At 40.2% G+C, this 24,167-nt stretch overlaps 1 protein-coding gene across 3 annotated transcripts in view; it reads right to left on the reverse strand.

Moving 5' to 3' along the window:
* The window catches only part of NAV3 (neuron navigator 3), a 1,248,892-nt gene that overhangs the window by 850,205 nt on the left and 374,520 nt on the right, over positions 1 to 24,167 (reverse strand). The window lies entirely within an intron of this gene.

Raw genomic sequence — 24,167 nt, forward strand, 5'->3', positions numbered from 1 at the left:
ATTTACCTATAATGTTTCCGTACCTTTCAAGACCTACCTCATCCCTGCAAGATACTGCAGAAATCCTCTTCACCAACTGGTTTTGGAGTTTTCCTATGCGTACAAAGTAACAATTTGGAGTTTAATTTGTGTCCAGGAACTTGTACTATCAAATCTATTTTACAGATAATCCTCTCTGATTTATTCCCAGTGAACTTTGCCACTCCCTCTTTTAAATAAAACAAAAACCACAATGCCTCCCTGATGTATATGGGCTTTCTAACTCTTTGATATGCATATAGCCTTCTATAGTACAGGATTTCTACTGACATCTGGATCCAAAACATTCTTTGCTGTGCATGACTCTCCCATACATAGTATAATGCTTAGGAACACCATGGCCGCTTATTAACTAGATGCCAGTAGCATAATCTCACACTCTCCAACTGTGACAACTGAAGATACTGCTAGATATTGCCAGATGTCACCTTGGGGGCAAAGCTGTCCTCAATGACAATCACTGATCCAGCTCCAAGCCACAGTTCCAGGGTTAAGCTATCAACAAACTCACATAAAAGCTTCTGAGCCAGTTTCATAGGACCTCTCACAGTTATAGTCCACAACACTGCTTGAATCTTCTGATTTTCACGTTTTTCTCCAGAATATTCTATGTACTCTCCTTATATTCAGTATTCTCCTTATATTCTAAATCTTCCAAGTGTTTTTTTCTGGATATGTCAACTTGAATCCTAGGGTTTAATTTTTAAAGTTCTTGATTTTACATCTGTTCCTTTGATTACTAATTACAATCTCACATAAATCTCCTAATTTGTAGCCTAATTCTCATTGTTTAATGAGAATAATAATGTTGAGTCTGTGTACCTGGTTATTATGAAAAACAAGAGGCTAGCGCCACGGCTCATTTGGCTAATCCTCCGCCTACAGCGCCGGTACTCTGGGTTCTAGTCCTGGTTGGGGCGCCGGATTCTGTCCCGGTTGCTCCTCTTCCAGTCCAGCTCTCTGCTGTGGCCCGGGAGTGCAGTGGAGGATGGCCCAGGTGGTTGGGCCCTGCACCCACATGGGAGACCAGGAGGAAGCACCTGGTTCCTGGCTTTGGATTGGCGCAGCATGCTGGCCGTAGCGGCCATTTGGGGGGTGAACCAATGGAAGGAAGACCTTTCTCTCTCTTTCTCTCTCTCTCTCTCTGTGTCACTAACTGCATGTCAAAAAAAAAAAAAAAAAAACAAGAAAGATGTTGAACATGGATATGCTTTGACAATTGTGAACAAGAAAACAAATGGAAGTTATTGTCAATAATCACAAACTACAGAATGCCTTCTGATTATTGTCAGTTAGTGTTACTTAGGTCTTAGTACTCTATTTTACACATGCATATCTCCATAAAATCTTCAACCTCATTAGACAAAGGTTTCCCATAATGTTTCCCAGTTTTCAATAAGACCAGGACAACTTGACATTTAAGATCGGTTAAGTTGTTCAATTTAACCAGTTAATTAGATATCTTTTTTTTTTTTTTTTGACAGGCAGAGTGGACAGTGAGAGAGAGAGAGACAGAGAGGTCTTCCTTTTGCCGTTGGTTCACCCTCCAATGGCCGCTGCGGCCGGCGCACTGTGGCCAGCACATTGCGCTGATCCAAAGCCAGGAGCCAGGTGCTTATCCTGGTCTCCCATGCGGGTGCAGGGCCCAAGGACTTGGGCCATCCTCCACTGCACTCCCGGGCCACAGCAGAGAGCTGGCCTGGAAGAGGGGCAACCGTGATAGAGTCCGGCGCCGCAACCGGGACTAGAACCCAGTGTGCCGGCGCCGCAAGGCGGAGGATTAGCCTATTGAGCCGCGGCGCCAGCCAATGAGATATCTTTAAAGGAAAAGTTCATTTAACTTCATATCCAACTAAAGTTGGGATATTACAAAAGAGTGCTTTGGTCACTTGCATCAGCACCCCGAATCAAGTGTTTCATTAGGAGATCTGAGATCACTTAGAGAATTTAAAAATAGCATTGATACATATTTGAAGGAAGGAAAACAAAAGTCCTGAGTGGCAGGAGAAAGTACACACAGTTCATCCCTCTGCTTAGCAAACAGTAAACTTCCACACTGCTACTATTTGGTCACGGCAAAAATGTTTATATTGGAGACCAGGAGAAGCACCTGGCTCCTGGCTTCAGATAAGCGCAGCACGCATCGGCCACTGTGGGGTGAACCAATGGGAAAGGAAGACCTTTCTCTCTGTCTCTCTCCCTCTCTCATTGTCCACTCTGCCTGTCAAAAAATAAATAAATAAAAAAGCCCCCAAAGTTAGCAATAAATACAGTTTCACAGCAAAACTTTCTGTAGAATGTGCTCCACTGTTACAAAAGTATCTTCATTATTTGAAAATGGATTCAAGTTTGGGTTACAACTAAGTTGTTCAAAGACTAGTGAATGAGGTTGGTAAGAAATCTGAATAACATCGTATTAACAAAAAACATTCTATGAAGTGGACCTGTGTCAACAGTCGTCTGTACACAATTTCAAAATGGAAGTGACAAAATACTTGCAAGAGTAACAACTTTTATTTAGTTTATAAATCTTGCAGTGATTTTTAAAGAAATATTAATTTGTATATTTTAGCCTCTACATGCCATTAAAAAGTCATACAATAGCTCTTTAAAAAGTGCATCGAGAAGGCATATAATGAGAAAAAAACTGCATGCATTTCAATATTTTTGCACCAAAATAAACTTATTTTCACTTTTATTTTTCCATCAGCTTTCTTTTGTACATAAAGCCAGAGTTCACCAAGGAAAGAAGCAACCAGTGAGTTCCACCTTTAAAACAGAAGTAATACAAAACCAAGCTAATTATGCTTGGCATTTCACATAATAAGGCTTTTCCAGACTAAGTTCTATTTTAATTAAAAATTTACATGGGCCTGCACTGTGGTGCAGCAGGTAAAAGCCCCAGCTTGAAGGGCTGGCATTCCATATGAGTACTGGTTCAAGTCCTAGCTCCTCCACTTCCAATCCAGCGCTCTGCTAATGCAGCTGGGAGAGCAGAAGATGGGCCAGGTGGTTGGGCCCCTGTACCCACATCAGAGACTTGGAAAAAGCTCCTAGCTTTGGATCAGCTCAGCTTTGGCCATTGTGGCCATTTGTAGGGTGACCCAGAGGATGGAAGACCTCTCTTTTTCTCTCTCTCTCTACCTCTCTCTGTAACTCTTTCAAATAAAATCAATCTTAAAAAATTATAAATATTTGATGTTAATGCTTTTGAAGCATTAAATACTGTCATGGAATACAGGATTTTTTTTTTCCTATTTGGATTATATGTGATTTACATTCCCATTAAGTCATTTATCTCAAAATAAATAGTAAGCAAGGCCGATTTATTTAGGAAACTACCAGGCCGGTGCCGTGGCTCAATAGGCTAATCCTCCGCCTAGCGGCGCCGGCACACTGGGTTCTAGTCCCTGTCGGGGCGCCGGATTCTGTCCCGGTTGCCCCTCTTCCAGGCCAGCTCTCTGCTATGGCCCGGGAGTGCAGTGGAGGATGGCCCAAGTGCTTGGGCCCTGCACCCCATGGGAGACCAGGAGAAGCACCTGGCTTCTGCCTTTGGATCAGCACAGTCTGCCCGCTGCAGCCTGCCGGCCGCAGTCGCCATTGGAGGGTGAACCAATGGCAAAGGAAGACCTTTCTGCCTGTCTCTCTTTCTCACTGTCCACTCTGCCTGTCAAAAAATAAATAAATAAAAAGGAAACTTTACCATCTCTTTACGTTGAAATGCATCATTTGAAAACAAATGCCACCCTAATATGGTACCCGCATTTCCTGCTTGCATTGAGCAATGAATACTCATGTGTGGCCCATTTTAAAAGTAGACCACAGTTCATGGCAAACTGCACTCCAAAGGTTGGGGGACAGAGGGACATCTGAGTTACAGATCAAATCTGTACAGAAATATACAGAGATACACTTGTGGTTTGTTAAGTTCTATCCAGGATAAAAGCCTTTAAAAAATCATTATGTTCCCTAATTGATCCACCAGAAGTTTCGTTTTGACAGTGAGGAGCAGAGTCAGAAATAGTATCTGGTTGATTTAATTCAGCACTTTACAGCCATGCACCACAATTCAGAAGTGTATAGAAACAAATCCATTGAGATTTCAACTTGGATTTTAGAGGCTATCTGATTTCTAAGGCAGCAAACTCAACAGCTAATTGATAACTTGGAATTGTAGATGAGTTGTAAAGTCGGGCCAATTTCCCTGGAGTTAGAGAGAGAGGTTACTAACTCCAGTCATCATAATGTATCTATATAAATAAATTTCAAAAACTTCAAAGGATATGAGAACCAAGTCATCTAAATCTGTAAACATCCAATGGAGAAAATAACATTACTCAATCTCCCAGATCAATTTTTTTAAATATTCAGCTAATGCTTTATAGACCCTTAGAAGGTGGTTTCCTGTGTGGCTTGCTTCAATGTTTTAACATTTGCTAAAGCCAGGAGAATACTTCTAAAATATATTCATAGCAGAAGAGTCTACAAATACTTAACAAGATCAGGTTACAGTGTTCTTATGCCGTGTTAACAAAAACAAACAAACAAAAAAAACCTCCAAACTCCATTTTTATCAAAAAAAAAAGCACATAATTTTAAAGCTTAAATCTGGTAATACTAAAGTGTAGCCTATAAAATGTCACATTAGCCTATAAGAAACTTCCTATAACCTGAGTGAACCTGAAGAAAAGAAGGCATATTTTTTTCTACAATTTGGTCTATCTCCTTTACTGCCTTTTCTGAGAGTAAAATCTTCCATGAAAAATGGTATAAGGAAGAAAGGAGTTCAAGGTTAAGGGAAACAAACTCAGTACAAAAGGCTCCAAAGTACTCGAAATAAAATAATCAGTTACACTTTCAGACAGCTTGTCACACTCCAAAAGAGTTCCACAGCTTTGAAATAAAGGACTCTCACAAACTCAAGTTTTAAAAGCTTCAATAGAAGTTAACAATAATATGGAGCTTAAAATGTGTTGGGTTTAGTTTGTTTGTTTGTTTGTTTTTTAGGCCTTTATACCTTTTTAAACTCTCCCAGCAACAGGCAGATACCATTAAACCCTGTAAAGCAATGCAGGAAGTGGCACAAGAAGAATTAACCCATGCTCTTAGCCACTACTATATACTACCTGTGCTAAGACAACAAACTGCATAACTATAATGCAAGAATATTGTCTGCCCAAAGCTTTCTAAAATAGCAAAGATTAATAATCACAAGAAAAGGCCGGCGCCGCGGCTCATTAGGCTAATCCTCCGCCTTGCAGCGCCGGCACACCGGGTTCTAGTCCCGGTCGGGGCACCGATCCTGTCCCGGTTGCCCCTCTTCCAGGCCAGCTCTCTGCTGTGGCCAGGGAGTGCAGTGGAGGATGGCCCAAGTTCTTGGGCCCTGCACCCCATGGGAGACCAGGAGAAGCACCTGGCTCCTGCCATCGGACGGGCGCGGTGCGCCGGCCGCAGCGCGCCTACCGCGGCGGCCATTGGAGGGTGAACCAACGGCAAAGGAAGACCTTTCTCTCTATCTCTCTCTCTCTCACTGTCCACTCTGCCTGTCAAAAATTAAAAAAAAAAAAAATAGAAAAAAAAATAATCACAAGAAAAGGTTTATACCAATATAACACATATGGATGTGAATTCCATTTACCATGAGAGACTTTAGGATATGATCAGTTCTTTGGAGTTTAAAAATCTAAAAACCGTTACTCTTCTTTTCTGATGGAAAAGTAGGGAAGTGAAATTTATCAAACAAGAAGAATTTACTCAGTATCTAAGAATGTCCAGAACTAGTAAGCACTGCAGCAAATGCTTCATCAAAGAATGCTATTAGCCCTAGGTGATACTAACAAGTTTTCTTCCATATAACTTGCCGGATGCCAAGAACAAACAAGGCCAGAAACAATCATTAAGCTCATGGGTCAAAAAGTACAAATAATTACAACACAGTTCCTATTCTAAAAATTCTGATTTCAAACTTGGGACAACATTGCTAAGTTGTCAAAGTTTACGTTGACCAATTACAACTAACAAGCTCGATTAAAGTATCAAAAAGTGTACCTGAAACATGTTCATAGCTTATAATAAAAGCACTTTCTAGGCTTATCTATATGTGTGTTAACAGAAGATTTGAGGTAATAGTGGTTATCGTCATGATTTTCTTGGTTTTTCCCATCGTTTCCATCTAAAGGTTACAAAGGGTGTAGGCAAGATATAGTAAATGAAATTTTCATGAGCTCTTTGTTCCCACAAGGAGTCTACACAGAACTGGAGGAGGCGGTGAAAATAGCTCCCACTTTTTTCTCTATCCTCAGACTTCTTAAATTTTGCTAGAAAATAACTGAAGAAAAATTAACGTATGCCTCAAATGCTTTCCTTCCCCACATTGAATACACTTGCCAGAAAACTCCCACTTAATCTCTATTTCTATCTTGTTCAACAGCACCCCACCTCTTGCCTCCTGGGCACAGAGGAAAACAGACACAGATCTCTCCCACAGTGAACTGGAGCCCACTGTTTTGGCCCAACAGTAATTAGTGATGCAAGAGGCTGAGGGGTTTGCAGAAATGTCTAATGACTATTGTCAATCTTCAGGGGGCAGAGCTAGCCACAAACTCTTCTTAACATTCAAAACCTAAAATTCTCTAAGAAAATACAATCACCAATTCCAGATGTACTGACTGCAGTAACAGACTTGTAAACTTTAGCCAAAGCTAATCATTATAAAATTTTGCATGCACTTGGTAAACAGTTTTCATACTTGCCCTCAGCAGTTCTTAGTGGTAACACCAATTCTGTCAGTAGAGAACAACTCATTTATCAGTGATTCAGGGTGTATGTACAGTCAAAATGTTTACATTCACTCACTCATCAAAACAACTCAAGAGGATTTTGCCATCAAATGTTACTTCTGAAAGACTAATTATGTTATATACATGAACGTGTGTGTGTGTGTGTGTATAGCTTCAATTTCCACAGTATTCAGAGGAACTTTATAGGTGAACATTCTTGAATGTGATAGACAAAATGCCTCCACAGTCAAAAACCTTGACCCCAACATGGAAAGGCTCAAATTTCATCATGAATGAATAAATGGGACTAGCTAAATACCCTTTCTCAAGCTCTTTTTCAAACACTACAGAGTAGTGGCTTCCCCAAATACACTTCTGTAGAAGTTCAAAAAGACATGATTTTCTGTTGTAGGACCATTTGTGTTGTTCACCCATTTTTCTGCTATTGAATAATTAAGGATGTTATCAATGAGAGCAACATTCAATTATAAAGCCTAGCACTCACACCTGCTTAATATGGGAGACCCTGGCACTGTTCTAAGCATGCCCCATACATTAACTCTTGCTAGCTTCACCACAGATGTGCAAGACAAAATGTTGTTATCTCCATTTTACAGTCGAAGACACTTAAGCACACTGGCTAACATCAAGACAGTGACTGACCCAGGATTCAAACTCATTAATGTGAGTGCATAATTTGCACTCTTCATTTACCACTGTCTATCATCCACACTCTCAAGGTCATCTGGAGCTTAAGCCTGGTGACTGATATGCAGTTTGGGATGCCTACTTTCCCTTTTGGAGTGTCCTAGTTCCATATCTAGTTCTAGCTCCTGATTCCAGCTTTATCCTAATAGGGACATAGGGAGGCAGCAGTGAGGGCTCAAGTAGTTGGACTACTGTCACTCAAGTGGAGGCCTGAATGAGTTTCAATTCCCAATGGACCAAGCACAGCCCTGGCTGTTGCAGGCATTTTGGAAATGAACCAGAAGATGGCTAGGGGTTGCAGGGAGTGTCTGTCTCTCTCTTCACTAAACTTAATAAATTTCACCTCTATGCCAGCTAAAATTGCTGAACTGAAAAATCACTCAAGATCATATTATTGGATTGACCAGAAGTTTCTTAGTACTAACATTGTTCAGTGTTCACCTCTCAATATCCTTCATGACAATACATCTTCCACAAGACTATGCAATAACATTGGTCTAATAAAGCCAAGGTGTCACAAGAAACTATTATTATCTTCTAGCATAATTGCAGTTTTCTTTTGATGACTTTTAGAACTCAGACTTGTGGCAGTGAACTACACATTTTATGTTTACTTTCTATAGTTTTATCTCCTTCCAATGAATGATAACATGTTCAATAGGCAATAGCGCTCAAAATGCTTGGCGATTTAAGCAATAAAAGCTGGCAAAGTCTCCTTTTATATAAAAATCAAAGCATATGTTGAGAAAAATGCAATGGTATGCATCTCATTTGTGTTTATGAATTTTAATGCTGCATTCACATTATACTAAACTACTTCGGCGATGATGAAGGTCCAAAAGAACCATTCCTTTGACAAAATGTTGGAATTAGTTCGCTAGCTTCAATTACTAGAATTCTAGCAACCCTTTATAGAGTATCTTTTTATAGAAGCCAAGACCAGCCACTAATGAGTGGATTAACTGGTCATGATAACAAGCATGCATTCATCACACTGACTTCAGCAAGACACACAGTGAGTACAACTTCCTAACCTCATGCACCAGGTATGTCTCACAGAATTTAAAGTTATACTGCCTCAAGAAAGCACAGTACCTGAAAGATGAAACAAAAGAATGCTGGTTTTCAAATGAAACACTCATTGCAATAATGACCTTAGGAAACTCATTGGGAGCCTCTCTTTAGATAGAGCTACATACTCAATGAAGAGGAAGTAGGAAAGGATGAAAACTGACATGGATTGGCAGGTATATCAAGGGCATCCAATCTACATGGTTTTAAGCCACGTTTGGTGTAAACTTATACCTCTACAGTCTGAGCTCAAAGTGAGTGTCAGCTCCTAACTTCTGCTTTCAATATCAGTATTACCATATAGTTTCCCACCAAAGACTTTCTATTTGTTATTTCACCACTCAGAGCCTGTACTCTAAAAGAATTTGTCATTCTTTTGTTTGGACTAAAAGTATATTTTAACAGTTTTTGCAGCGATAGCAAATATAGTTTCTCTTAGAGTTTCTAAGATATTACAAATAGTTAATAGACTCCGATAGAGATGGTTAATTGGTTAATTAAACACATGCTCTGGAACCAGATTCATCTTGGAATGAATCTCATTTAAGGCAAGATCACACATAACATACACAATATTGGATAAGTCTCATAACCTCTCTGTACTTAAGTTACTGTACCTATGAAATGTGGGTACTAGAGTAGGGCTGCTGGGAAGATTAAATGAATAAATAGTTGATAAACCTGGTGCCCAGTAAGTTCTCCACAATGGTGAGCTATCACAACTATTTTGAACACAGATTCCTACCACAGAAAAAAGTAATATTTTGCTTTCAAGATAAAAGTTTCCAAACCAGGAACTATATTATTAAGACTCTTTTACTAGTTTATGATGAAACAAAGCAATTCAGTGGGATGACAACTTAACAGTGGGCATCCGCATGCAGATGAGAGCTTATTTATGATAAATGGGCTAATCAGTTGTGCTATGCAATCTTGGCAGATGTGTCTTATGCTAACATTGAGTCTCAATCTTTCACTTTTAGCTTCCCCTGTATCTTTATTATTTCATTATAGCAACATATGTTTTCTAAGTGTTACGCTATGTCTTACACCACTTCTATTACTTTTTGCCTCCATATAGAAGAGCCTTGAATATCATAGCCTGTGTTGTAACAAGGACAACTTCTATGAAGAAGGGGCTGGCACTGTGGCATAGTGGGTAAGGCTGCCGCCTGCAGTGCCGGCATCCCATATGGGCACCGGTTCTAGTCCCGGCTGCTTCACCTCCCATCCAGCTCTCTGCTATGGCCTGAGAAAGCAATGGAAGATGGCCCAAAACCTTGGGCCCCTGCACCTGCGTAGGAGACCAGGAAGAAGCTCCTGGATCCTAGCTTCGGATCACCATAGCTCTGGCCATTGCAGCCAATTGGGGAGTGAACCAGTGATGGAAGACCTCTCTCTCTCTCTCTTTGTGTATATCTGACTTTCAAATAAATAAATAAATCTTATTTTAAAAAATGACAACTTCTATTCCCAAATTACATAGCTTTAGCCACACAACCAGGCTTAAGTCACTCCTGCTATTTCACTTTTTTTTTTTTTTTTTTTGGACAGACAGAGTTAGACAGTGAGAGAAAGAGAGAGAAAGAAAGGTCTTCCTTTTTCCATTGGTTCACCACCGAAGTGGCCATTACGGCTGGTGCACTGCAGCTGGTGCGCTGCGCCGATCCGAAGCCAGGAGCCAGGTGTTTCCTCCTGGTCTCCCATGTGGGTGCAGGGCCCAACCACCTGGGCCATCCTCCACTGCACTCCCCGGCCACAGCAGAGAGCTGGACTAGAAGAGGAGCAACCGGGACAGAATCCTGTGCCCCAACCGGGACTAGAACCCATGGTGCCAGCGCTGCAGGCAGAGGATTAGCCTAGTGAGCTGCGGCGCTGGCGCTATTTTACTTCGTAAAACCAGCATGAGCTACTAGATGCAAAGAATTGACATGCTGGAGTTTGAATGATAGCTAACATCTAGTATACTAATCAACTACCACACTCCAGGCCCAGTTGTAAACACTTAGTATGTATTCATTCTTACAAAAGCCCTGTACGGTAGTCATGTTTATTACACACATAACTGAGAAGAAAGCTGAAACAGAGCTACATATCCTAGCCAAGGCCATAGAGCTAAAAAGTGGCTCGGCCTGGATTCAAACAAGGCAGCCTGTGCTAGAGCCTGTGTTCTTCCCTAGTATATATAATACCTCCTACTCGTACTGTGTGACTTACAGCAATGCTAAGTTCTTTGTCTTAAATCTCTTTATCTTAGGATTAAGCATTTAGTCTAGCAGTTAAGGTTCCAACATGCCATATCAGAACTTCCTGCCAGTTCAGACCCTGAGAGGCAGTGAGATGGCTCAAATAACTGAGTTCCTGCTACCCATGTGTGAGACCTGGATTGAGTTTAAAGCCCTGGCCCTGGCCCAGCCCCAGCTCAGTCCTGGCATCTAGGGAGTGAATCAGCAGATCAGAGTGCTCACTAGTGTTCTCTGAATTTATTTATTTAAATTTCTTATCTTCTGTGGGCATAATAATGAACTCACAGTTGGCTACAAAGTATTTAAGACACAAGTTATCACTGATATAAAATGTCTGGGACCAGAAGTATCTCAAATTCTGTCATTTTGGATTTGTGAATATTTGCATAGACCATCAGTTGAAACCCCTAATCCAAAAATCTGAAATGCTCCAAAACTCTAATATTGTGGATTTTGGAACATTTTGTATATCAGATCTTCAGATTAGGGATGTTACACCTTATATGAACTGTCTAGTATGATGTTCTAATATTGAGTTGTCATTCAATAGAAGATGAATATGTTTCTAAGTTAGAAACAAAAGTTATGCATATACAGGGTCTTCAAGAAGTTCATGGAAACTAAGCATGAATTTCAACATTTTTTGGATCAAAAGTAAACTCATCTTTTAAGTGCATTCTCATGAATTTTTGAAGTATCTTTATATATGCATGTGCTATATATAAGTATATATATATGCACAAGCTACACACACACACACATACACATATGCATACCCATACCTTATCATGACTGTAACACAACAGAAAAAATGCCTGTGATGCTTCTTGCCTCTGATGGTTTTCAGAGGCATTTGAAGTTAAAAAAAGGAAATCATAGTAGACTAGATTTCTGTTTTCCCATAGTCTATGTTACCCTTGCCTGCAGGAGGATTGTACACATAGATCCCAACTTGTTTAACTCTGCCATAGCTACATAATTTTGAAGTGTCTAATGCCAATTCCACTTTTGAGGACCAGGGCATTGCTCATTAACTCTTTCTTCTCTACTAGGAAGCCAGCAACATTCTAATATCCTTCAGCTTGGAAATCATTTGATGGAAATGTAGAAGAGCTGCAGCTCAATCATAGGGAAAAAAAAGCTCTAGTATCAAGCAACTTTTCCTTTCATAAGCCATTAAGACAATGAGATTGTAACTATAACATGGTGTAGCTTATGCTGACTGATAGAGAGGTTTCCAACTGAGTTTAAAGCTTGGAGGTTAACACATACCTCATCTTCCATAGTCCTACCAGTCTCTCACCACCTCCACAAGTACCATCTCTGGGGCAAAGAAGTATGTCTTTGAGAATGTGTTTCTAATTTAACCTTCCTAATTTGTATTAATATTTATAACAAGAAAAAATATTGAAACCTTCATATCTAAACTTTTGAAAGTCTTTAGACATTTAGGTGTTTTTTTAAAAAAAATATTTATTTGAAAGTCAGAGTTACCCAGAGAGGGAGAGACAGAGATCTTTCATCTGCTGGCTCACTGCCCAGATGGCACAACAGGTTGGGTGGGGCTGGGCCTGGCCAAAGTCAAAAGCTTCATCCATCTTTCCCACATGATTGGCAGGGGCTTATACAGTTTGGCCATCTTCTGTTTTTCTCAGGCCATTAGCAGGGAGCTGGAGTGAAAGTGGAGCAGCTGGGACTCGAACCGGCATCCATAAAGAATGCCAGTATCGCAGGCAACAGATTAATCTGCTATGCCATGATGCTACCTCTGAGGTGCCTTATTTTTCTAAAAGGATGATTAAGCTATAAGTCTAGGATCTATGAAATTATTGTAAGTATCTAAAATAAATAAGCAATCACTTCAATTTTACCTTATTTGAAAAGACAGAAAATATTTAATTTTTAATTTATTTTTTGTTTATTTTTAAGCTTTTGAGAAACTTAATTAACTTTGAAGAAGAACCCAAGAATGATACATCTTTTGCGAGCACTTAGACATAACTATACCTTATGAGACATAAGAATATCTTCCACTTACTACACTAAAACAAAGTAAATCTTTGAGAAAAAGTTCTATTAACTCTTATAATCCAACTCTTTGAGGACAGAGGTCCTGCATGGGAAGAAAGTACACAGTGACTTATGTTGTTAATTTAACAATTAACACTCTTATGTATGATGTCAGTGATCACCAGAGGCTCTTGACATGAGTTGCCTAGCCAATGGAAGGCTTTTGAATCCACAACCCCATCAGTATTTAGACAAGGCCATAAGCAAAGTGGAAGCTCTCTCCTCCCTTCAGAGAAAAGTACATTCTTTTTTTTTTTTTTTTTGGACAGGCAGAGTGGATAGTGAGAGAGAGAGAGAGACAGAGAGAAAGGTCTTCCTTTACTGTTGGTTCACCCTCCAATGGCCACTGCAGCCGGCGCATCACGCTGATCTGAAGCCAGGAGCTAGGTGCTTCTCCTGGTCTCCCATGTGGGTGCAGGCCCCAAGAACTTGGGCCATCCTCCACTGCACTCCCGGGCCACAGCAGAGAGCTGGACTGGAAGAGGAGCAACTGGGACAGAATCCGGCACCCCAACCAGGACTAGAACCTGGTGTGCCGGCGCCGCAGGCGGAGGATTAGCCTATTGAGCCACAGCGCCGGCTGGTACATTCTTCTTTGATGACTACTTCTTTCCACTGGGGTCTCACCCACCAAGGTCCTTCATGTTGGACACTTTTTGCCACAGTATCTTGGCTTTCCATGCCTGAAATGCTCTCATGGGCTTTTCAGTCAGACCAGAATGCCTTAAGGGCTGATTCTGAAGTTAGAGTGTTTCTTGAAGTTATTGTCATTCTATAAGTCTGCTGTATGGAATGCTTCCCATGTTGGAACATTCACTCCAGTTTTATTCTATCTATTATTATTACCAAACACTTAATCCTACTTATATGATAACTTTAACACTTAATATGCTATTTTCGGGAACTACATAGACCAGGATATAGCGGCTCTAGAAAGGACCAGAACCTATATTTTGAGATGCCAGTTCTCTCCACACTCCTGTATCTGGAAGTGGCCCCATTCCTCTTCTTGAGCCTTAGTTTAGTCACATTTACTACAAGAGAACAGTTACTGTTTATAACAAATAACTTCAGAAAACCAGCTCCCAATCTCCAGGCCAGACACCATTTGATACAAATGGACTTCAGTTACAAACCTTCAATATTTGTGAGATTGCTTTCTAACAAGTATCTCTTTGCTTGTGCTAGATTAAGAGGGTTCAAAGAAATTCAATATAAATATGTTGCTTGGGTCAGCTCTGTGGTGTAGTAGGTCAAGCTTCCACCCGCGGTACCAGCACACCAAATGGACACCAGACTGTGTCCAGGCTGCTCCTCTTCTGGTCCAGCTCTCTGCTAATGACCTGGGAAAACAGTGGAAGATGGCCCAAGTGCTTGGGCCCCTGCACCTATCTGGGAAACCCAGAGGAAGCTCCTGGCTTTGGATCGGTCCTACTCCAGCCGTTACAGCCATTTGGGGAATGAACAAACACATGGAAGGCCTCTCTGTCTGTCCCTCTAACTGTCTGTAACTCTGCTTGTAACTCTTTACAAATTGGGCAATTTCTTTTTACCACATAAGATGGCTTAGTTGTCAAGATGGCAGTATTTATAATGGTAGACAGGAGAATTAATTAAATGCCTTGTAATATTTAATAAGAGGAAATCATTCAGAATAAGAAGAAGTTCTTATTTATTAGCATCAACAAATCTGTTCAGCACTTGAGCTCAGAAATTTTAATATGTAATTATGAGGGGAAAATATATACTGTAGGAAAATTAAGAATTTTCAACATGACAATACATAAGTCATTTCATCTTAGTTTTTCAATACCTTTCATAAAATTAATCTAGAAGACAGAAAATCCAACCTTTAAGCAGCTATTAATAGTCAAATTACTAGCTTTAATCATGAATGATACATATATTTAACAGAGAAATTATCCATTTCATGTCTAGGGTACCTAATGATATCTAAACTTTGGCTATTACAATGAAGTAAGATTTTCACTTGATTTTCTTTTCAAGCTGCAAGATTATACCACTTTTTAATAATGAATTGAGAGAAGGGGTTTTATGTTTAGATTTTAAAATGCAACAAATGCAACAGAAACAAAGTGATATTTCAAAGAAAGCAAAAATCTAAGTTTTGGTTCTTCTGACGTTGAAAGTCCTTATGTAGAAGAAAATGACACATGGGAATTCCAGACCTCACACCACCTAACAGCTTTCACAGAAGACTCAAATGGCTTAATATTTAGGCCACACTCAGGTTGTTTCTGTCTATTAAATTTTAGGCTCTATTTTTTAGGATATGAAAATGTGTATCTTGAGGGGAAAAAGACATTGAAATATGTGGAAGACTAGGGAAAAAATAAAACACCTTTTTTCAAATAGCAGTTTCACTATAGTGCTCATTATAGTTTTAGCTTCAACAGGATAATTATTCTTTCATATTCTTATCTGGAAGACTTCTCTGAAAACTAACCCAGAAAATAACAAAATTAACAAACATGATAGCAGCCATCTCCTAGATAGTGCCTACAGCATGTTAAGCATACGGTCAGGTACTTCATATATTTTTCTCTCCTTCCTAAAACAACCCAGTGCAGGCAGGTATTATCAATATCCCATTTTACAGGCAATGAAGTCACAGGCATAAGGAGACTGCACAGCCTGACCAAGGTCATGCAGCTCATAACCAACAGAGCTGGAAATCAAAGTTAGCTCTAAGCCCTCACTTGACGACCAAGAACTCAGGCACATTGTAATGTGGACATGGAAGGACCAAGGGGGGAGATGCAATGAGAAGGTGTAATTTCTCTTCCCTGTGCTACCCTACTCCTGATGTTAGTATCTGTTCAGCAGCAGCATTCTCTGCAGCACACCTCTCTAGTGAAACTGTCACAGACATCAGTCAATGCTGGTGTTAACACCAGGTTGCTTGTTAACAGCAGAGAAAACAAAAGCTGCAGAATATTGTGACCTCCTGGAAGACAGACAGGAAGTTAAATCAAATTATATGAAACCGTGCTGGTGAAAAACAAGTGTCAAGGATCATTAATATCTGTTTCTTTCTTCTTCCTTTCTCAATTATGAAGAAAACATCCAAAGCCTCAAGACTTTTAAAACACAGACTTTTGGGGAAATACATTTTTACCAAAATAATACATAAAAGGTGTTAACATGAAGCTGGCAGGGCCCAGTGTTGTGGTATAGCAGGGAAAGCCACCACCTCCATTGCAAGCATCCCATATGGTTGCCAGTTCATGTCCTGGATGTTCCACTTCTGATACAACTCCCTGCTAGGGAAAAGCATCTGAAGATATCCCAAGTATCTGGGCCCCTATCACCCACATGGGAGATCCAGATGAAGCTCCTGGCTCCTGGTTTTGTCCTGGAGCCATCTGGGGAGTGAATCAGCAGATGGAAGACTCTTTCTTCCTCTGTCTCTTCTTCTCTGTAACTCAGCCTTTCAAGTAAGTATATAAATGTTAAAGATTATTTTTTTGCTATGACTTGGATTGTTACTCTCCTCTCCCCACAAAGTGACTTTCCAATGCTTCAGGACATTCTGGATGGTGAAAAAGACATCAAGCTGCCCGTCATCACCACCCTAACTGGTTAGCCAAAGAAACATGCAGTTTTCTGATGACAAATGCCTTGGGTGAGAATGAGCTGCATCTATGAAACAGAAGATCTGCAGCTCTGAATGTCAGTTTATTTTATTTTATTTATTTTTTTTTTTGACAGGCAGAGTGGAGGATAGTGAGAGAGAGAGAGACAGAGAGAAAGGTCTTCCATTTTGCCGCTGGTTCACCCTCCAATGGCCGCTACGGCTGGCGCATCACGCTGATCTGAAGCCAGGAGTCAGGTGCTTCTCCTGGTCTCCCATGCGGGTGTAGGGCCCAAGCACTTGGGCCATCCTCCACTGCCTTCCCGGGCCATAGCAGAGAGCTGGCCTGGAAGAGGGGCAACCGGGATAGAATCCGGCGCCCCAACCGGGACTAGAACCCGGTGTGCCGGCACCGCAAGGTGGAGGATTAGCCTGTTAAGCCATGGTGCCAGCCCGAATGTCAGTTTATTTGTGTTTAAAATGGAAAGGCTGGTTCAAAGGAAAAGCATCAGTTCTAATCATCAATGGAACTTCTAACGGAAAATTTAGTCTAAGCATGGATGTGTGAAGCAGATATGTTTCCACAGCTGCTCCAATTAAATGAGGATAACTCAAGTAAACAAAAGCTTTTGCATGTGATCTCCATTAAACAACAGTGTCTTGTGGATTCATGTTGGGATTGAATCAACTACAGTCATTTCTCCTAGAAACTACAGACACACCATGATGACACTCCTTAATACAACCTCAAATCTGCTTTCTTTTCCAATTCCAAAATGTTAGGAAATGCCTATCATCTGTAAAAATATTCCACCCAGACACAACTGCTTGAACACTCATCAACAATGTGTATTTCTAAATGAGCTGTATTTCCATTGATCACATATTAAGAACATCTGTTGACTGAGTGCAGTGAGTAGAAACACTGGTTGGCTACTGCAAGGAAATATGCAGCCAACCCAGAGGTCCCCCTGCTGCCCAACACTCTGCCTGTTCCCCATAAGCTGAAAGAAAACAAAGTCCTGGCCTTGTCTCTTTACAGGGAGAAGTCTCACCTAAGACGACAATCAACAACAGCACAATGCTATTTTTATGAAGCTGCCAATCTGAAGTGACTGAAAAGTATTAATATAGGAACCTATAGGGTTCATTTTTGAAGCAGTCATTATTGAGGCACAATGGACGAATCCATCAAGCCCTGCGTGTTTACACTGCAAACAAAGAATATCTTAGGCTGGATGACTTCAATGGTAGGCCCATGAAACCAAATGAGAACCAATGTCTAGAACTGTGGTTTTCAAATTCTGAAGAAGTTTGTAACCTCTTAGACTGTCTTCTCACTCCAAAGAGCCCTACTTAGCTCTCCTTTGAATCTATACATTAAGAATATTTTCACTCAACTACCAGTGTACCAGGCATGCAAAATGTGGTGGGCATTAAAATTGTGAACTGCAAAACAAATAATGATTTTTATTTAATTGCATAAACATTCACAAAATTCAAAACAGATCTACTTAGTGAGAAACTTGAACCTGAAAGTCAGAAAAAACATTATACCAGAACTTCAAAGTCAAAAGAACTAATGTTTAGTCCTGCATAGTTGGTTATCAGATTCATGCTTTAAGAAATGTTATCTCCTTTGTGGAACCAGAGAGAGCAGGGCATCCCCAAGCTATATTTCAAAGAATTGAATAACAAAGACAAGTGTTTTTCCTTTTAATTCAAAAGTCATACAAGCATAGAGATAGAACCCCCATATCCTGTGTACTCCCCAAATGCCAACAATGACTAGGGCTGGGGCAGGGAGAAATTAGGAGCCAAGAACTCAGTCCAAGTCTCCCATGTGGCTAGTCAAGAATACAACTTTTTAAGCCATCCCTGCCACCAACCAGGGTCTGTGTTAGTAGGAAGCCAGAGCTGGGTATGGAACCCAAGTCACTTTGATACAGGATGCAGCTATCTTAATTGCTAGGTCAAACACCCACCAATGACTGTAGACTTCTGAGGGGGTCCAGGTAATTAAAATTAAGAAGTTACATACAGAGCAATATGATGATCTGGGGGTTAGTCTACCACTGGAAATGCATAGAAAACCTTGATATCCATTTTCCTGTTTGAGATTAGCAAATAGAAGTGAGTCTTCGTTGCTCCTCAGATTGGCTATAACTTCATTACTCTAAAGGTAGGGCAATCATAATAAAACTATTCCTCTCTGCAGTATCTAGAGCCTCTCCAGTCCTATATACTATGTGAACCATGTGGTGCCAAGCTCATCATCTGAGCACCTTCCAGCTTCTCTCTGGCTCTTAATGCCACTAAATCTGCCACTAAACCAACTCATTTTCCAGAATCCCCATAGTAAAGACTGTTTTAGATATTCTTCCAGTTCTAAATTGCTGATACAAGCATTTTATTCATGGATTTTCTTAGTATAATTTTGTGTACCATGTCAATTTCCTGAAGCTGATATATGACCATTAAATAGGGCATTGCCTCAAAATGACACAGATGTACATGTTTCAAAGCCCAGAATTATGTCTGTGTATCACACTTTCAAACCACAGCAGAATGGGATATAAAATGCCCCAGGGAGGTTCATTCAAAGTTTAACACTGGTTGATAGAATGCTTACTGTGTCTCAAATATGGCAATGAGTACTGTGTTGATAAAGGTGAAGCAAATATGCTCTTTTGCTTTGTTTCAAGAGAAGATCACCCGTTTTTAACTAGATTTCAAAGCAAGTTGCTGAATTTTCTGGATGAAATAGAATGCAATCAATTCATCAGTATTTTTCTACAACCATTAGGAAACAAACTTCCTTCTTGAAATAATATATTGGTTGTATCTGCCTGAGAAGTCTATAGATTTCTGAAAATCTGTGGTCCTATTTTAAGCGCTATGAATTATCTTAGCAGCTGTTAGGTTACTATAACTTTGCAGTGACTTTTTAATTAAGATCACATTCAGTACCTAATTCCTTGAGATGATCCACACAGATGAGTAATGTTGTCAAGAAAGTTAGGGAAATACTGTTGTCTCCCACTATATATTCTCAAAGCACAATAGCATTCCCAGGCCTCCGAGAAATCTGACAGTGAAGAACCCCATTTAACTATTTAATCCAGCACTGGTTCTTTACTACACTGGGATACCTAGAATACCTATTTCTCCTAACTATGGTGCTGCTTTTAATCTATGAGTTTTCTCTGTATGATGTGAGCACTACATAGATAATGAACGATAAAGGTTACTCAAAAGTTGTCTGTAACTCTATTTTCATCTCCATGGACTGGCTCCAAGCAGCAGGCTGGGAAGGAGTATGTCTCCCTCATGGTTGCATTCTGAGTACAAAGCAGATACTCAGTAAACACAGGCTAAATGAATGAATAAACATCCTCTTTCCAATATCACAGGCTTTTTGAGTCACATAGTGTCCCCCCCAAATTACATACTGAAGTCCTAATTCCCAGAATCTCAGATTGTTATCTAATGTGGAAATGAGGTTAAAATCAAGTCACTGGGTGTATTCTAATCCAATATGACTAGTGTGTTTCAAAAGCAGAGAAATCTAGACACAAAGATATGCAGAAGAAAGATGATAAACAAAGAAGGAGAAGACGACCACGTGACTGAAAGTCAAAGAATTCAAGGGCAGCAACCAGCAGCCAGAGAGCTAAGTAAGGAAGACTTAACCCCTAAAACCATTAGTGAAAACGCTGCCCCCACCAACGTCTTGATTTCAGACTTATGGACCCCAGACTATGCTACAAAATGCAATTCTAAGTCAATAAGATTTTGGCAGTTGGTTAGGACATTCACAAAATTTATACAGACAGCAACTTTGTCTATACTTTATGTCTAACTTTTTATATGTGGGCTTAATAATCCACATGGTTAGCAATAAAAAACTCAAACAGCATCTTTTGATTATGCATTATTTTCAAAAGCTGGATGTTTGCTTACTTTCAGCAAATACATATTCTTTGGAGAAAATTTCGGCTCAAGAAAAATGTTGAAGGAAAAATAGATTAATGTCTGATAAGCATTATTCCGAAACGCAAGGAATCTACAGAGATGATCATCACCATACCTAGAAAATTTAAGAATTATTCACCTTTCCAGAAAATAATGGACATTTCACAAAATGTAGCTATGCAGGGCACATTTCAGAAAACACAGCTGTGTGAATGCTGATAAAATTTCTCTTTCTGAAGTTCTAGGACATGATCAGCCTCTTCTGAACCACATACAGTTATGAGAATAATGCAATTATATATTTGCAACTAAAATTTCCCATGTTTGTACAGAGATGTTATTTCACACTGATTGTATTCTTTTCCTTTTCTTAATGCATATAATCAAATTCCTCACAGGAGCAACTCAGGGCAACACTATTCAGGAACTGGCCAAGGCTGTATAGCTGATGAATCCATGTATCTAGGCAGAAATGGTAAGCCTGAAAAGCAGAAACAAAAGATCCTGGATCTGGCACTGTGGCGTAGTGGGTAAAGCCGCAGCCTGCACTGCCGGCATTCCATATGGGCAGTGGTTCAAGTCCCGGCTGCTCCATTTCCGATCCAGCTCTCTGCTATGGCCTGGGAAAGCAGTAGAAGATGGCCCAAGTTTTCGAGTCCTCTGGGAGACCCAGAGGAAGTTCCTGGCTCCTGTCTTTGAATTGGCGCAGCTCAGGCTGCTGCTGCCATCTAGGGAGTGAACCAGCAAATGGAAGACCTTTCTCTCTCTGGGTAACTCTGCGTTTCAAATAAATAAATAAATCTTAAAAAAAAAAAAAGAAAGAAATAAAAGATTTCATAAAAAGTAGCACCTCCTCCGGCCGGCGCCGTGGCTTAACAGGCTAATCCTCCGCCTTGCGGCGCCGGCACACCGGATTCTAGTCCCGGTTAGGGCGCCGGATTCTATCCCGGTTGCCCCTCTTCCAGGCCAGCTCTCTGCTATGGCCTGGGAAGGCAGTGGAGGATGACCCAAGTGCTTGGGCCCTGCACCCGCATGGGAGACCAGGAGAAGCACCTGGCTCCTGGCTTTGGATCAGCGCGATGAGCTGGCCGCAGCGGCCATTGGAGGGTGAATCAACGGCAAAAAGGAAAACCTTTCTCTCTCTCTCTCACTATCCACTCTGCCTGTAAAAAAAAAAAAAAAAAGAAAGAAAGAAAATTAAGTTTTTAAAAAAAAAAGTAGCACCTCCTACTACCCTTCCAAGTATCCAGGTATGGCCAACGAGGGCAGAATTTGCCATATTGTTCTTGTTGCAAACACCCCCCAAATTAGCTGGAGGTGTGTCTAGAGAACCCCCAAATCTGGGTTCATCCACCCAAAATGCAGGCCATCACTGACATCAGGATGAAAGTGATTTATTGCCAAGCACAGAGTAAGGAGCCGGAAGCTACTGGTTAACTCCCAGGCTCTCAGAAGAGTAAGAGGTCAAGATGACAATTGGAGTCATGAGGCGCATGATCAACTCATATCCTAGTTCCTGGTTAACCAGTGAAGCTCATGACCTTTGGCTAGAGATGTGCTCCTCACTAAATTTTATGATGGCCAGATGATTAAAAATGAACCATAATGAAGAATGGGATGGGAGAGGAAGTAAGAGGTGGGATTGTTTGGGAGTGGGAATCAGGGGAAGAACTGCTATAATCCAAAAGTTGTACTTATGAAATTTATATTTATTAAATAAAAGCTTTCTATAAAAAACAAGAGTTGCTCAGTCTGAACCCATAGGGGCTGTCCATAGTTTGCCTATATCATGATAGGAGCTGATTACTGTGTATTTACACAAGTCATCATTTGTATGTATATACAATGATTTTCTGATTCACTCTGGCTGAAGACAACTCATTGAAAAATATTACACAGTGAAGAATAAAAAACATTCTTACCTCAAAAATTAAAAAGAGGGGGGTGGCTGGCATTGTGGCATAGCAGGTTGAACTGCTGCCTGCAGCACTGGCATTTGAGTACTGGTTTGAGTCCCAGGTGCTCTACTTCTGATCCAACCCCCTGCTAATGCACCTGGGAAAGCAGCAGAAGATGGCTCAAGTGCTGGCACACCTGCACCCACCTGGCAGACCCATAGGAAGCTCCTGGCTTCAACCTAGGCCAGCCCCAGCAGCCACTGAAGCCATTTAGGGAGTGAAGCATATGGAAGATCTTTCTCCAGCCCCTTAACTCTGCCTCTCAAACGAATAAATCTTTGGGGGAGGCGGACAGAGAAGGGAAGTATCACTAAAAACTTAGAATTATAACTATAAACTACATTAAATCTACTCTCTTTATATTAACTCAATAAATAATTGAATAAAAATAAAATAAAAACCCAATACTCTAGATTCAGTGTCTCATTACTCATCAATCAGGGATGCATATCTTATGTCTAGGCACCACAATGAGAATGTACTAATGCCAATCTAAGCCTATGACTTATAAATAGTGGGAAATTAAAACCTGCCTCTAGAGAGAAAAACAGTTCAATCACCAGTACTGTCATGATCTTATCACCTTGGGCTCAAAAATGACATTTTGTAGTAACCAGATTAAAATGCTAAAATATCAAAATATACTTTTTAAATATTGTTACATTGGGAAAGAACAGGAAATGCCAAGCACTTTACATTTCATGCTACTCTTGGCTCTTTAGGATATTACCACTTCAGACAAGATGAGCAATGTCTGAGTAGAGAGAAATCCTAGCAATCTGTGATGCTCCCTAGCAGACAGGGAAATGCTACAGACTGTCTCCTCCACAAACATCAAGCTGCATGGCCTGGAACAATGCCAGCGAGAACCACGCATTAATGAGTTATTTTCCATTGTTCCTCATTCTATGGCAGTGCCTTATAATTATGCAAACTACCAAAGGGACAATTTAAAATCTAATCAGGATTAGGGAAAAAAAATCCTTACATTATCGCGTTTTTTAAAAGCCACTTTTGTTTTAGTATCTACTTAGCTAAACTCATCAGAATATGCCCCTCCTATAATAAATCAATTTGAATATATTTTGTCTTTCATGTTTCTTTACGAAGTACAAATAAAGTGAGTTAGAAACTGACCTCCATCAAAAAGAGTAAGTCAGATCTAATTAGTATATATTAGCTTGGTGAATGAGGAGAAACTGAAACAATGTGAATTTTTTAAAGCTACACTTTTCATATTTACTTTAATCATTTGAATCCTTGCAATATATCAAATTAAGTTGTTATGAAAATGCTTAAAACCCAATGTAAAACACCATCACAGAATATACAAGTGCCAGAATAATCACTTCTAGATGAAACTCGACATAATCAAATCCAACAGAGTATATTGGCTTCTGAATTAAATTTTGTAGTATGTGCCAGGTGAAACTCCTAAATTATTATACTCTAAGATACTGAGACTCTTCCTCCAAATTGGTTTTTCCACCCCAAAATTAGAATGTTTAGCTATAAGGCACAACATTTTATATCATAACTACTTGTATAAATGCTTTGGAAAAGCAGCACCTGCCCTTAATAAAAGTTTCAGACTCTATGAATAAAAGTCTTCTGTCTTCCAGACCCCATTTCTACTTCTCGGGGAGACCTATTTAATTTATTGCATATTCTTTCATACACTGTACAAGGAAGAGAATCCTCCATGCATGTTTTTCCACTTAATTTG

Source organism: Lepus europaeus, chromosome 10 (assembly GCF_033115175.1).
Source record: "Lepus europaeus isolate LE1 chromosome 10, mLepTim1.pri, whole genome shotgun sequence".
Taxonomy (NCBI): domain Eukaryota; kingdom Metazoa; phylum Chordata; class Mammalia; order Lagomorpha; family Leporidae; genus Lepus; species Lepus europaeus.